General features: G+C 42.8%; 1 protein-coding gene across 3 annotated transcripts in view; it reads right to left on the bottom strand.

The window, feature by feature from the left end:
• Nucleotides 1-13,118, bottom strand: part of ZHX3 (zinc fingers and homeoboxes 3) — a 113,188-nt gene extending 100,070 nt beyond the window's left edge. For all 3 annotated transcript variants that reach the window (XM_012652071.1, XM_012652070.1, XM_012652069.1), the window contains exon 1: nucleotides 13,069-13,118. The gene's annotated coding sequence lies outside the window, so the exon portion shown is untranslated. The remainder of the gene's footprint in view (nucleotides 1-13,068) is intronic.
• Between the last annotated feature and the right edge of the window lie 1,717 nt (nucleotides 13,119-14,835).

Here is a 14,835-nt window from a genome sequence, read left to right as displayed (position 1 = left end):
TTATTTTTTTAAATGAATGTATTTATAATAAAATGCCAAAGAATAAGTTTCAACAAAATAATCCTCCCAGATTGACTGGCACAATGAGAACATTAGTAAGACATAAGGGCTGAATTGATGGCTGCTATGCTCATGATTCAGTTTTAACTTCCCCCTCCTGACTGGTGCCACCACTGCACAAGGCTGGCTGGCGAGAGTTTATGGGGGTCAAGTATGCCAGTCTGTTACCAGCTTTTGACAGTGATACACTGTATTTCTATTTAAAGTGGAATTTGTGAATAGTTGCACAGCTCCAACAGTATTTTTTAATTATATCTACTTAACAGCCCAAGCTGTCAAAGATGAACAAGAGAATGCCGAAGGAAGAAAACAGATTGTTAAATGAGGATTGGGAATTGCAGTATTATCTTGTTTCTGCTAAAGATAAGATGATTTGCTTACTTTGTGATACTGCAATATCAATATTAAAGAAATTCAATTCTCGTCAGTATTATAACACTCATAAGAACCACAAATACTTTAAATTAGAGGGAGAGGCACAAAAGGCTGTACTGCAGAAATTAAAAGATGAAAAGCAAAAGCAAAGGGAATTCTTTTAAGCAGCAATAAGACCTGGAAATAATGCCACTGAAGCAACTTACAAAGTAGTTTATATACTCGGGGGAAAAAGGGAAGTGATTGAGTGATGTAGGAATTGTGAAAGAATGCATTGTCGAAGTTGTAGAATGCTTAGACCCAGATAATGTTTCAAAGTACAAACAACTGCCTCTTTCAAGGAGAACCATAGCTGATTGGTGGCATAAATTAGCCTTCAACTTAACAGAACAACTTCATGTAGTACTTCAAAAGCAAAATATATATTATTCCATTGCTTTGGATAAATCAACTGATACTACTGACTTGGTGCAGGTTTTATACTTCATTCAGGTCATAACAGAAGATTTTCTTTGCTACAAAGAGTTACTTGTTTTGGGCACTTTCATGAACAGAACATGGGGAATAGACATCTTCAACAACTTTCTAGATAAATGTCATGAAGTTGGACAGAATTTGGTAAATTTAGTGAGTGTATGTACAGATGGCACACCTTCCATGACAGGAAAACATGAAGGGTTTATTGCATAGGTATGAAAAGTGTTAACACATCCAGATGCTCCCATTTCTTTTCATTGTATCTTGTGCGTGCAAAATCTCTGCTAAAGCTACTAAGTGATACTTTGCGCAAGTTATAAGTACTGTTAACTGCAACATATTCATACAAATGTACCATGGCAACATGCTAAAGTTGAACAATGAGGTATTCAGCATGGATTTTCCATATCATTCTAAAGTGCATTGGCTAACACTGGGACAGGTGTTAGCCAAAATTTTATCTCTGTAAGAACAAATAGTTAAGTTCTATGAAGAACAGAATCAGCAATGTGAATTATTGAAAGATTTCTATAGGAATGCAGCATTTCTGTGTGATATCATGTCAAGTCAAAATGACTTGAATATTTCTTTTCAAGGTAAAATTAAATCTATATATGCTATGTAGCAAGAAATCCAAGCATTTCCAAAAAAGCTATCTTTTTTTCAAAACACTTCTTCAAAAGGAAATTTCAGATGAACATTTTCCCCAGTAACCAAAGGTCATTGATGAGCAGGATGATATATGTGAATCATTTGAAGAACATGCAGCTGTTATAGACCTATTAGAGAATACAATGAAAGGTTCACTGACTTTGAGAATCATGACATCACACTCAAATTAGCATTTCAGCCTCACCTAGTTGATATCACCAAGGCACCAAAAGAACTACAGATGGAATTGATTGAGCTGTCAGTAGATGACATTACAAAGTTATTGTTTGATGCTAAGAAAGATCCAATTAAAATACAGAAAAATGCAGAATACCCACGCCTTTGGCAACATGCCCAAAAAATGCTTTCTTGCTTTTCAACCACTTTTTGCTGCAAATCTACATTCTCCTACCTAACCCAAATCAAGACGCCCTTACAGTCACAAATGACTAATACCGATCTAGAAAATCAACTGAAACTGCAGACCTCCATGCTGCAACCGAATATTCAAATACTTTCCAACAAAAAGCAGATACAACAAAGTCATTAAAGGTTAGTTAACTTAATAATTCCAAAAAGTGAAAACTATTTGTTAATTTTGAAGTACACAGTAGTTATATTTTTACAAAATAATGTACATTTTTAAGTATATCTAATTGAAGTTTCTTCGATGTAGCTTTATTAAATTAAATTAATGTGGCCTTCCAAGATGAAAAGGTTCCCCACCCCTGAAACTGACCTTTTCAAAGCTCTATGTAGTCTCATTTAAGTATTATAAAAATCTTATAGGCCGGGCACGGTGGCTCACGCCTGTAATCCTAGCACTCTGGGAGGCCGAGGCAGGCGGATCGTTCTGAGCTCAGGAGTTTGAGACCAGCCTGAGCAAGAGCGAGACCCCGTCTCTACCAAAAAATGGAAAGAAATTAATTGGACAGCTAAAAATATATGTAGAAAAAATTAGCCGGGCATGGTGGCGCATGCCTGTAGTCCCAGCTACTTGGGAGGCTGAAACAGTAGGATTGCTTGAGCCCAGGAGTTTGAGGTTGCTGTGAGCTAGGCTGATGCCACGGCACTCACTCTAGCCCGGGCAAAAGAGTGAGACTCTGTCTCAAAAAAAAAAAAAAAAAAATCTTATAAACCAAGGCAAATCCTTTTTATTACAGTTGACAGAAAATAGAGGCACATGTGTAAGGTTATGTAATTGATAAAAGGCAAAAGTAGGACTAGACCCAAGGCCTTTCTGTTCCTAGGCCTGTGTCATTCTATAAAGCTATCATGGCTTCCTGGCCAAGGGTCCACCAGACTGTGAATGCCATGAAAAACCACATCTGATTTGCTCTCCATTGGTGACTAGCGTAGTACCTGATATATAGTAGGCACATGGAATGTATATTATTTGGTGAATTACTGAATTCATTTTCTTAGAGTGGCTTTAGTCACCTGTATGGTAAAAAGGGGCATATGGCATTGCCACATATCTTGGCTTCTTAAATGCTATTTGCATTATCGGGAATAAACAAAAAGGAAATATTATCTTTTCTAAACCATGTATGTTGATTCTCAAGGAGATCAGAATTTTGGGCCAGGGCCCCATTTCAGCACGAAAGATAGCAAGTAGTATGTTTTTCAGCTTCCTGGAAAAATCAAAGGGGCAGGTGAAAGAGTGAAAGTGGATTCTCAACATAGGAACAGAAAAACTGAATGCAAGGTTTCAGGCATAACAGTGACCACTTGCAAGGCTGGCACAGTGGTCCAGCTATAGCTAACCTACCGTGGCAAGAAATGAGTTTGCCAAAGGAGTGAGGACTCACCCAGAGGGACACACATCAGTCAGAGAGAATACAATCTGTAGTAGGAAGATGTATCTTTGAGGTAGGCCAAGCCCAGGAACCAGACACGCAGAGGCCTGGAGCAGGAAGAGCCACTCTGGACATGGCTTCAGAGCCTTTCTGTAAAACCCTCTGTGCTTAGCCACAACAGAAAGGGAAGAATGAGGAGCAGGGATCTCCTGCCCACATCCCCAACCACCCCTGAGAAAGATACTCAGAAATGATACAGTGAGTATCCAACAGTCCTACTAACCTGGCAGAGTATTCCTTTCCCATGAAGTCCTCACTAACATCACTTGGAGCTCCATCTTCCCTCAATTCCTAAACCATATAACCAAACATATACATTACGCTATCATTCTGGTTTTCTGTTTACCACCACACCACTATATTTCCAATTCTCTTAAATAACTACTATGATCTCAAGATCATTTTTAGCTATTCTTCTATAAAAGCTCTTCTCCACGATACATTCCTTAATGCTTCATACATTGATTACTGAAACATATTATCCAAAATAATTAAGGAATGAGGCATTGTGGATGAATGGATAACAGAAGGCTAACTCATTAAGCACCAAAATGTTGCTGTAGTCTTGCTAAAATGACGCCTTGGTAAACAGGAAATATCAACTACAATTTAACAGTTCAAAATTTTATCCAAACTTCAAGGTCAAGTCTGAATACAAATACCTCCTTAAAGCATCCCTAATCCCCTCTTGCCACCTCCACCAAGCACCAGAAACAACCTCTCTTTCATCTATTGTCCTACAACATTTTGATTATACCTTCTTAGCAGCATACAGCATCCTCTGCTTGAGGTTAGAGATCTAAATATGCACCTCCTCTAACTTTTAAGAAGTTCCTCAGGCCGCGGACTTTCTTTGTTAACCCCAGGTGCCTAGTTCACAGCAGGAATACAAACCCTTCACAAACTGAATATTATTAGTAATTTAAGCATTACAAAAAGCACCATAATACAGCATAGCCTTCAGGGGGTCCTGAGCTCTGTAGGGAGGAAAAGTGTGATATTGTAGAACCTGTTACTATCAACAAAACATTCATTGGCTTTGTTCAGTATTCCTCAGCTTTAAAAGAAATATGTTTTTCTAAAAGGAAAAAATACTCTGAATTCCTATTTTTCTTGAAAATGGAATCATTTTTTAAAATCTCAACTTGCAAACTGGTTGAGTTGGCATTGCTAATCCTCCATTGCCACATTTTCTAGGCCTCACAATGTATTACACATTCAACTAGCTGAGGAGAGGAGACAGCAAGGGAAGGATGTGGTAGGTGGCTGGAATGCACCGGAGAGGCTACCTCATTCTCCAATTTGGAAGTCAAGCGTCTCCATCCAAGAGGAAATAAGAAATGGAACACATGATAGAGCAAATCATGTTTTAGGTTCAAGGTCCACAGCAACCACTTTAAGAGTGCTGACAACATTCTTTTCCCAAAGCTTTAGTGCTTGGGTATGACAAACCAGGTGATAGGTATAGTTTTAAGTGTTCCAAACACTGCAACTCAAACCCAAAATCTCCTTACTAGCAATCGGGGATTCTAAGTGGTCAGCGAAGAACAGCTAACTCTGAGTTCCCTCCCCAGCAGCTATTCTTTTGCAGGATTCCTCTTCCCTGTCATGCAAAGGATTTTCTTGGTGAAAATAGGGAGAATGGGGCAGTAGGGCTGCCAGCATCATATTAATTATCTAATCACATAGACAGCCCCTTGGGGATAACAACTGCTCTTGTTTTTGGTTTGTCATTGAATAAAACTTGTTTTTAATCCAGTATCTTCAGAAATAGAATTGTGCTGCATAAGTTAATTTTAAGAATAACTAAAGTACTAAAACATGCTAGTTTATGATGGAAAGCTTTCTAAATTCCAGGACTTCCTTCTCAGCCTTTCTAAACAAACCAAACCCTAATAATGACCTATTCCTGTTGAACAGGATAAAAATTATGATTGATATATTCAGAGGCCATTGAGGTAAGTAGGGCTGTTTTCCTATACAATAAATGTCCCCAAACAGCTATACTCTGAATATTTTGTAGAACGTTTCTGATTCTGTTGTTACCAGCTGTCCCTCCTTGCTGGTGTCAGTGTGTTTCCTCTAATGGAGCTTTCCCTTAGTTTACTGCTTGTTACATCAGACGGACCTGGAAAGCCAAGCTCTCAGGTCACAGGTGAAGGCTCGCTCCCACCAGCCTCACCTCCTTCAGACCCAGGCAGCAGGCTTCCAGAGCTCATGTTCTTAACCACTACAGCTGCAATTCCCAAACTTGCCTAATTATAAAGAATTACCAAGTGCAAGTAGGGGTGGGAGTAGGGGGAAGGGGCGGTTAAAACACACATTCTCAGTCTCCTCTCCTAGAGATTGTAGTTAAGTGGGCCTGGGATAGAGCATGGAATCTATATTTTTTTCTAATTATTAATTAAAAAAAAATCTTACTAAAAAAATATTTTGACGCTTATTTTTTATTTTTTATTCCACTCATTACTACGGCAGGAAGGAATCTGTATTTTTAACACATACGCTCAAGATGATTTTCATGAACAAGTTTAGAAACACAATACTACATGCCACTAGTGCTGCCCTCTTGAATTAGGATTCCTTCAGAAGAATAATGAACTGGGCCAAGGCCAACTCCTTCCAAAGAGACATTACAACCAATAAATCTTCCAGATCACTGCTTTTCTATCTCCTTCAGGCAAAATCCCCTGATCCTCTGAGATTCCTGCAGGCTGGTCGGAACACCTGTTCTCATTGCTGGGACCTCTGACCCCACCTCATTTGCTGAAGATTTGGCCCACCTTCTCTATCCCCAAATTCCTGCCATCTTCCTGATGGCTTCTCTGACCACACAGATGACCCAAACAACTCCCTAGCCTCTTAGTTATTTGACCTCCTTGACTTCAGCTATGTTTACTAAGTTCCCTTCATTTCAGCCATTCATATCTGTGGCAAAACACTGGAGCCTGTCATGCCCATCAATTAAGTGCTCCAACTCTGAAATCTTCCACTCACGTGTCCCTCTCTGACCACATCCTCCTATTACTCCATCACTCAACACAGTCATTCCTTGACTTCAATACCACCTCTGGTCCAACTCCCCATCTAGCCTAGACACCTTTACCTATCATGTTAATCACTCCCTGGCCAATACCCCATTCCTTTGTTCTACTGTCCTTCTGCCATTTATCCCAGCAAACCCCAAACCTGACTTAATCCAACTATATGCTTTCTTTGCTCCTGAAGCCAGACAGCTGAATGCTACTAGTACCCTAATTAATCCGTGGTCTTCTATATCAGTGGAGCCTTGCATAGTGCTTAGAGATCATTCTTCCTCTTCCTGACCTCAGTTGTATGTCAAACCTCCCTGTTTTTCCTCTGACTTCTTCCCACTTAGCAGACAACCTCACCTCTATTTCACAGAGATGATGGATGTCACCAGATTGGCACTGGCTCATAAGCCATCCCACCACAAAATATAACTGTGCCCAGATATTCCATCAGGGGGCTGCCAAGCCCATCATGCCTGAACTGGGCCTACTGTTCACTTGATTATTTGAAGTAAGCTCCCTGATAGTAAGCATTGCTGAAATAAACAGTATGTTGGTGAGTTATCTTTCTAGTGAAAGGACAATAAAGTAGCATGGTCAGTCTCTTGAAAGATCTCTCTACCCTGAGAATCTTTCTAAAGATGGAGAAGAGTTTAAATGAAGAAAAAAAGAAACCTATCTTACTTACCTCGCAAGCATTTAACAAGCTTAAATCCAAACATCAAGTTGCCATACATCAATAGAATTATTACAAATCCCAAGACAATCAATTCTATGATAATTTTTATAAATTCAAATCCATGGTCAATGAAAGAATATTTATTGTCTGACATTCACTCTTACCCAAACTTTGTTTTGTTTTTTTTTTTTGAGACAGAGTCTTACTTGGTTGTCCTATGTGAGTGTAGTGGCGTTATCTTAGCTCGCTGCAACCTCAAACTCCTGGGCTTAAGCAATGCTCCTGCCTAGGCCTTCCAAGTAACTAGGACTACAGGCACATGCCATGATGCCCGGCTAATTTTTCTATTTTTGGTAGAGATGGGGTCTTGCTCTTGCTCAGGTAGGTCTCGAACTCCTGAACTCAAGCTATCCTCCCACCTGGGCCTCCCAGAGTGCTAGGATTACAAACATGAACCACCTCAACCTGGTGTTGATGGGGCTACAAGTCTTTTCCCGAGTTTTTTTTTCACTCCTTGTAGTAACAATAGCTAACACTGATTGGTTTTTGTGTATAATTCTGCTCCTCACAAGACCCTATGAGATAAGAAATATTATTTTTCTCCATTTTCAGCCGAAAAAACAGACTTAGGCATGTTAAGTAATTTTCCCAAGAGCTTACAGCTAGAGAAATGCAAAGGTAAAATTAAAACACAGAGCCTAAAAGCAAACTAATCTATATGTTTTGGGATAATGGTTATTAACAGAAACTTCCCGGGAGAATGTAATACCCTAACCCAAATGTTCTTATTTTTTATGCTCCCATATATGCTTAGAAACACAAACATGAGAAACCTTCAAATATTATAGTATATTTTGTATTCATTCATTCCTACATTCATATTAGGAGGAATATGAATATTGATCTTTCCTCAATAAGAGGGAAGGTCTAAAGTCAAATCATGCAGATTAAATCCTAAATCTACCACTTTCTTAGCTATACATCTTTAAAAATTACTTAACTCCTCTAAGCTCAATTTCTCAAGTAAAAAATATAAATAGTAATGCAATTATCATCACCATCATATTGGGTTCTCCCACAGATTTAGAGATAATGTATGAATGCACATAGCAGTGGACCTGGTACATCATAAGTCTCAAAAAAATAAAAAAGTTAGCTGTTACAGTAACTATTATTTAAAATGCTTTGAGGCCCTGGCCCTGCACCTACTGGATTCTAGACAGAGCACTGGGTGCCAGGGCTATACCATAAACAGGACAAGGCTGTCCCTGCCCTCATAAATCTTGTAGTCTATTGGGGAAGTATTTAATAAAGAAGGAAACAAACACAGAAATGAAGTACTTTGAATTTTGGTGAAGTGTCAAACAATAAATGCACACATACCGAGACAGAGGACAATCGGAAGGAAGCTACTATAGAAGGGGTGATCGGAGAAGGCCCCTCTAAGGAGGAGGCATTTTGGCTGAGACCGTATGTTTGAGAAGGATTTTTATGTAAGACATGATGGGGAAGAGTGCTGGGCAGAGGGAAGGGCCTGTACAAAAGAAGAGGAGAATGTGGCGTGTTTGAGGAACTGATAGTGCTCAACCTGACAAGCACGGCAAGCAAGGAGCCCTGCACCTCAGAATAAGCATGGATGCGAGTCTAAGTGCAGTGGAAGCTGCTAAGCAAGGAGGTGGCAAGCTCTGGTTTACTTTTTAGTAGGATCACTCTGGCTGCTGTGGGGAGAATGAGCTAGAAGAAGGCAAGAGTGGAAGCTGGGAGACTAGCTAGGAGGCAGGGGCAGTCATCCAGCTGAGAGAGGAGGGATGGCTGGATTCGGAATATGGAGGGAAGGAAGGATCTGAGGTATTCTGGAGGCTAGGCTGACAGGCCATGCTAAAGGATCGGAGGTGAGGTGAGGAAACAGGAAGGGTCAAGGACGACTTTCAGGTTGTCCTGAACAATGAGTAGACAGCAATAACACTGACACAAGGCTGGAGGGGACAGAGAGGAGGAGGCAGAGATGAGGAATACAAATTTGGAAGTTTGAGAGGGGATTGAGAGATCACTTTTGAACATGGGAAGTTTGAGATCACTGTGAGGCAGCAAGGAGAGCTAGCAGGAAGGCGGTAGCCGAAAATGCAAATCTGGAACCAGAGAGAGGGTGGGAGCCCTGATGGAGGGAATTATCTGCATCCAGAGGGTATTAAAGTCCTGGGAATGGATGAGATCATTTAGAGAGAGAACATGATGAAGAAGGAAAGTAGCAGAGCCAGAAAAAAAATCATAAGAAATCAGGTTCGTAATCCAAAACCGAACATGGCAATTAGCCCACAGAAAAACACATAGAACTGCCCCAAATACATGCTCAATAAATACCTGCAGAACAAATAAAAAATTCTTAACACAGTCTTAACTTATTCTTCTCGGCCTTAAAACTTTTTTTTTCCATTTAGGATTCCTCCCCACTCCTCACCATCAAGTCCTTGTATATTTGGAGCATAAGAAAAACAAAAGTTTTTGAAGGTCTCTGGACTGTGTTCGACAGGATTTTTTTCTTAAGAGCAAAAAGCAGTCTTTTTTCAAAAACTCACTAAAATTAAAAGTAGCCTACCTAAAGTTCAAACCTTTAAAACGCTTATACTCACATATTAGCTTTTCTGTAAAAATTCTTTCACAATTTTTCCCATCCTCATAAATGAAAATGCAATTATACGTTTTACTGTAGATGTTGTTTCATCCTGAAAGATGAAACTGGTACTTTCAAACAGTTCAAGAGTCACATGAGAGATGCAAAATGCTCTAAAGGTCAAGGATTTGTTTTTAAATGTTTTTTATAAAACCCAAAAACTGGCCGGGCACAGTGGCTCACACCTGTAATACTAGCACTCTGAGAGGCCAAGGTGGGAGGATCGTCTGAAGTCAGGAGTTCAAGACCAGCCTGAGCAAGACTGAGACCGTGACTCTACCAAAAATAGAAAAATTAGCCAGGTGTGGTGGTGCATGCCTGTAGTCCCAGCTACTAGGGAGGCTGAGGCAGGAGGATCTCTGGAGCCCAGAAGTTTGAGGTTGCAGTGAGCTATGATGATGTCACTGTGCTCCAGCCAGGGAGACAGAGCAAGACTGTCTCTCAAAAACAAAAAATCTTAAGTATACCTGCTAGACCATCCAAAAACTGATAAGCAGGGAAATGAAAAGGATAGAACTGCCAGGAAAATAAGTAAATATAACAGCTACTCTCCAAATGAAAACATACTAAAGCTGTGATGATATCTCTGGGTATCCGTTGACACCAAAAAACCCACTGTGCTCTTGAGGCTTATACTAAGAACGACCAAACTGAAATCACAACTGTAAACATAACTGGGACACTTTATACTTTTCAGAGATTTCCAGTGTGACACAAGAAATAATAGCACATAAGAAGGAAAGCCAGCAACATTTGCCAAAAATGTTCCTTCCCTCAATTGTTCAAGTTAAATCAAGACTGTAATTCTTTTTAAGATCATAAGTCTCACTTTGTAATATTCTTCTTCTCAGATATGGAAGAGAAAGGAATATCCTGACTTTTCAGAGGTTGTTATTCCACCCCACGATAGAGCTATCTAAAAGACTAGAAGGCTACCAGCAAGGTCATATGAATAGATGGATAATGAGCATTCATTCGTTCGTTCATTCCTTCAACAAATATTAAGTAGCTATAATGGGGCCAGGTGTGGTTCTGAGCCCTAAGAATACATCAGTAAAAAAAGTCTCACTCTTCTGGGCTTGTGTGGGGGAAAGAGAGAGAGAATAAACAAACACATAAATATACATTACCAAGTGGTGGTAAGTAAAGCAGGATAAGGAGGACAGGAGTGGTCGGGGAAAGCCTAACAATGCTACATTTGAGCAGAGACCTGAAGGAGTAAGGAAGTCAATCATGACAATGTTTAGAGACCAGAGTTCTAGGCAGAGGGAACAGCAAATGCAAAGGCACTGAGGCCAGAGTATGCTTGACGTTTTTAAGGAATAGCAAAGAGATTTGTCTGGCAAGCCTGGAAGTGAGGACCAGGCATAGCCTGCTAGACCACAGCAATAACTTCAGATTTTACTTTAAGATGAGAAGCTCTTGGAGGGCTCTCAGCAGAGGACTGACATCAAATGACTTCATTAAAGGATCACGAAAGGAACATAAGTTCCCACTCATAAAACCAAGACATCTCTCTCACAGTCTAATTATATGTGAAAGAAAACAGCATAGAATATAAGTCTTATAGTAGGGTAGCATTTTTATAAGAAAAAATACATATACATGAGAGCAAAAGACTAAAAGGATCAATACCAAATTGTGGTTTACTATGGTTTGTAGAATTAAGGGGATTTTTTTTCTTATGTTTCTCATTGTTTTTCAAGCTTTCTGCCTTAAACATAAATTACTTTTGTAATTTTTAATGTTAGCTTAAAAAAGAAAAAACACTCCACCATGAGACTTCTCTAGTCTGAAATCGTACTTCAACATGGGGTGAAAAACCCAAAAACAACATGGGGAACATTTTTTTCCAAAAATTACCACACTTCCCATGCAATGTTTGCCTGTCATGAACCACTGCACAAATCATGCTCCGCTCAATTGTATCAAGGTTACAAAACCAACTTGGTTAATATGTTTATCATTACATAGTAGCTCTGTCCTCTACAGCAACTTTGATACCATCTTTCCAAGGCAGCAACAGAAGGGCCCTTTTCATTCATTTTCTAAGTCTCTTTGATACTACTTTGCCGCTTCTGGATTTTTCCACTGTATGTCTCTTAGAAACAAATTAAGCCCGAGTAAGTTGTTCCAGCTAATGAAGTGCTCTTTTGGCTCTTTCTCCACGGTTGAGAATTATCCAGCAAAACACCAATTGTTTTAGGACTCATTTTCTCTTAGTTTTGAAATATTGCAATTCTAAGTTACCACAAATAAAGAACATCAAGATGACAACGTACAAAAACATGTATAAATGGAAACTACCGTAATCCTTTTTTAAATTGAGGATACGTGGACACTTCATGAATAAACATTTCATGATATCTAGATAAATATATACTATGTGTTCACATAGACAAAAACAGAAAGGAGTATGCCCTCCCGCCTCACCAACCCCCTCAACCAACCCGCATAACAGCTTCTCGCAGGGCACAAGCCCAGGGCAATCACTGCTCAGAAATGCAAACCATGCAACTCAAAATGACTCAAGCTCTCAAACACTTTCCACCTAAGCCCCACATCCCATCCACTCCCCAGTCACTTCCAACAGGCTTCTCTGAATGAAAATCCCCAACTAGGCAGGCTTAACAAGCCCCAGACTCCTCTTTCACGCCATTCCAGGGCACCTGGGAACCCGGACGGAGCCCACGTGCAGTGTTTTCGCGAGGGCAAACAAGGGTTCCAGGATTCAGGATGCTACTGTACCCCCGAGTGGCTCGAGTCCCGGCTCAGCCGCCTTCCCTGGCCGAGCTGACACTCTTTACACCAGAGGCATGGGCTGCCACACCAGCAGCGTGTGACGGGCCGCGGAGTGCAAGCGAGCGGGCGCACACGCACCCTCACACGGGCAGGGGCCTGCGCGGACGCCCCTAGCCCCTCCGCCACCCACCCCTGCTCCCTTCGCAACTGTGCGGCCCGCGGGGCTGCACCGACCCGAGGACCCCAGGACGCCAGAGCCCCGAGCCAGGGGGTGATGACAGATGGGCGGAGGGCGGGGCTCCGGGGGGAAGGGGCGGAGCCTCCCAGCATGGGGGTGAAGGCTGCTGACAGAAAGACCGGGACAGCGGCGGGAGGGGGCTGACGGGGACTCGGGCCAGGGGCCAGGCGTGGCGGGAAGAAGCTCGCGCACACACAGGGGCTGACAGGCAGAGAGACACACAGACACCGGGGACTGACAGCCGCGGGGGCACGCGGGGCCGGCGGGCCGCGGCGGGCGCTCACCTGGCAGCGGCGGCGGTGGCAGCGCCCGCGGCCGGGCCGCTCTCCCCGCGCTGCGGGCCTCCCTCCCGGCGGGCGGGCGGCGCAGGCCCCGCGGAGGCGGCGGCGGAGACGCCGGAGCCGCGGACTGCTGAGTGGCGGGGACGCAGCTGCACCAACCGACTCCGGGCCGCTCGGCTCGGCCGGGCTCGGCCGCGCTCGGAGGCGCTCGACTCGGTTCGGCCCCGCTCGGCTTGTCTGGGGGCGTGGCCCGAGGCCCCCCGCCCAGGTCGCCTTCGGCGCCCGCGGGGCGGGGCTTTGGAGCGGGCGCGAGCCCCCTGACGTCGCGGGGAGCAGCGATTACCCCGGGCGCATGCGCGGGCGGCCGCCCCGCTCTTCGCAGCGTGGAGCTGCAGGAGACAGGGAAGGGGGGGCCGGGGGCGGATACTGCAGCCCCCAGAGGTTCCTGGCTTTTGTACTCCATATCCTGACCCTTCTAGAGGACCACCTACGGAAGGCCACATCAGGTTACACTTTCAAACGGACACGTAGGCTGGGCAGGGACTCCCCCCGCTCCAGTGTTTCCCAACGAGCAGCGCCTCAGAGTGAGTCTGTCTAAAAGACCCCACCAAGGTTTCACTGCAGTTTTTAATATCCTCGTGTTTCTTAAAAATAATAACCGAAACAGACTTCTGATTACAGCTTTCCTGACATTAAGACTTCAGGTACTTGAGCCTTCAAGCATCAGTTAGCCTCTCCGGTCCAGTAATGCAGTCCTTTCTTCGTAGCTATTGTGTAACCTGTAACACCTAGGATGGGTCTGGGCCCTTTTCTGAATTCTTGTCACGTGTTCCAAGCAGCTTTTTTGTTATGGAAACCAAGTTGGTAGCAAATATGCTCAGAAAGGGGCCCCCACCCTTAGAATCCAGTGATTAATAAACAGCAAGAGCTCTACAGTCTGACACACCTGAGTGGGAATCCCAGATCTGCCTTAATCTGGCGGATTAATAATTGGCTGAGTGACTTTGGACATGTTAATCTCTCATCCACCAAAGGGCAATGACATGTTAGTAACTAAGCCAATAGGATGATTAAAAGGATTAAATGACAACACATACAAAGGTTTCTGCACAGTGCCTGGTGTTCAGTAAATAAGGCTGACTTTATCTTCAGGTTGTATTAGAACATTCAGATTCCAAAAACCAACGAAAATACACGTGTGAGCAATATGTCAAATTTAACACGCTCACGGTCAAACACTCGAACTTACCCCTTGCCCCTTAGATAGTCTTCCCTTCCTCAGTTAATGTCAGCTCTATCCTTGTGGTAACTCAGGCCAAACCACAGCAGTCATTTTGGAGTCCTCTTTTCCAATCATAAGCCACGTGCAATCCCTTAGCAAAGCCTGTCAGCTCTACCATTAAAATATCCTCTTCTGGCTGGGCGTGGCAGCTCACACCTGTGATCCTAGCACTCCAAGAGGCCGAGGTGAAGGGATTGCTTAAGCTCTCAGGAGTTTGAGACCAATCTGAGCAAGAGCGAGACCCCCTTTCTACCAAAAATAGAAAAATTAGCCCTGCCTGGTGGCACGTGCCTGTAGTTACAGATACTTGGAAGGCTGAGGCAGGAGGATTGCTTGAGCCGAGGAGTTTGAGGTTGCAGTGAGCTACGATGACATCACTGCATTCTAGCCAGGGTGACAGAGGAGGACTCTTGTCTCAAAAAAACAAAAACAAAACAAAACAAAAAAAAACGAAAAAAAAGGCCGGGTGCGGTGGCTCACGCCTATAA

The sequence above is a fragment of the Propithecus coquereli genome, unplaced genomic scaffold (genome assembly GCF_000956105.1).
Source record: "Propithecus coquereli isolate 6110/MARCELLA unplaced genomic scaffold, Pcoq_1.0 Scaffold378, whole genome shotgun sequence".
Lineage (NCBI taxonomy): Eukaryota > Metazoa > Chordata > Mammalia > Primates > Indriidae > Propithecus > Propithecus coquereli.
This window is presented reverse-complemented; position numbering and strand designations above follow the sequence as displayed.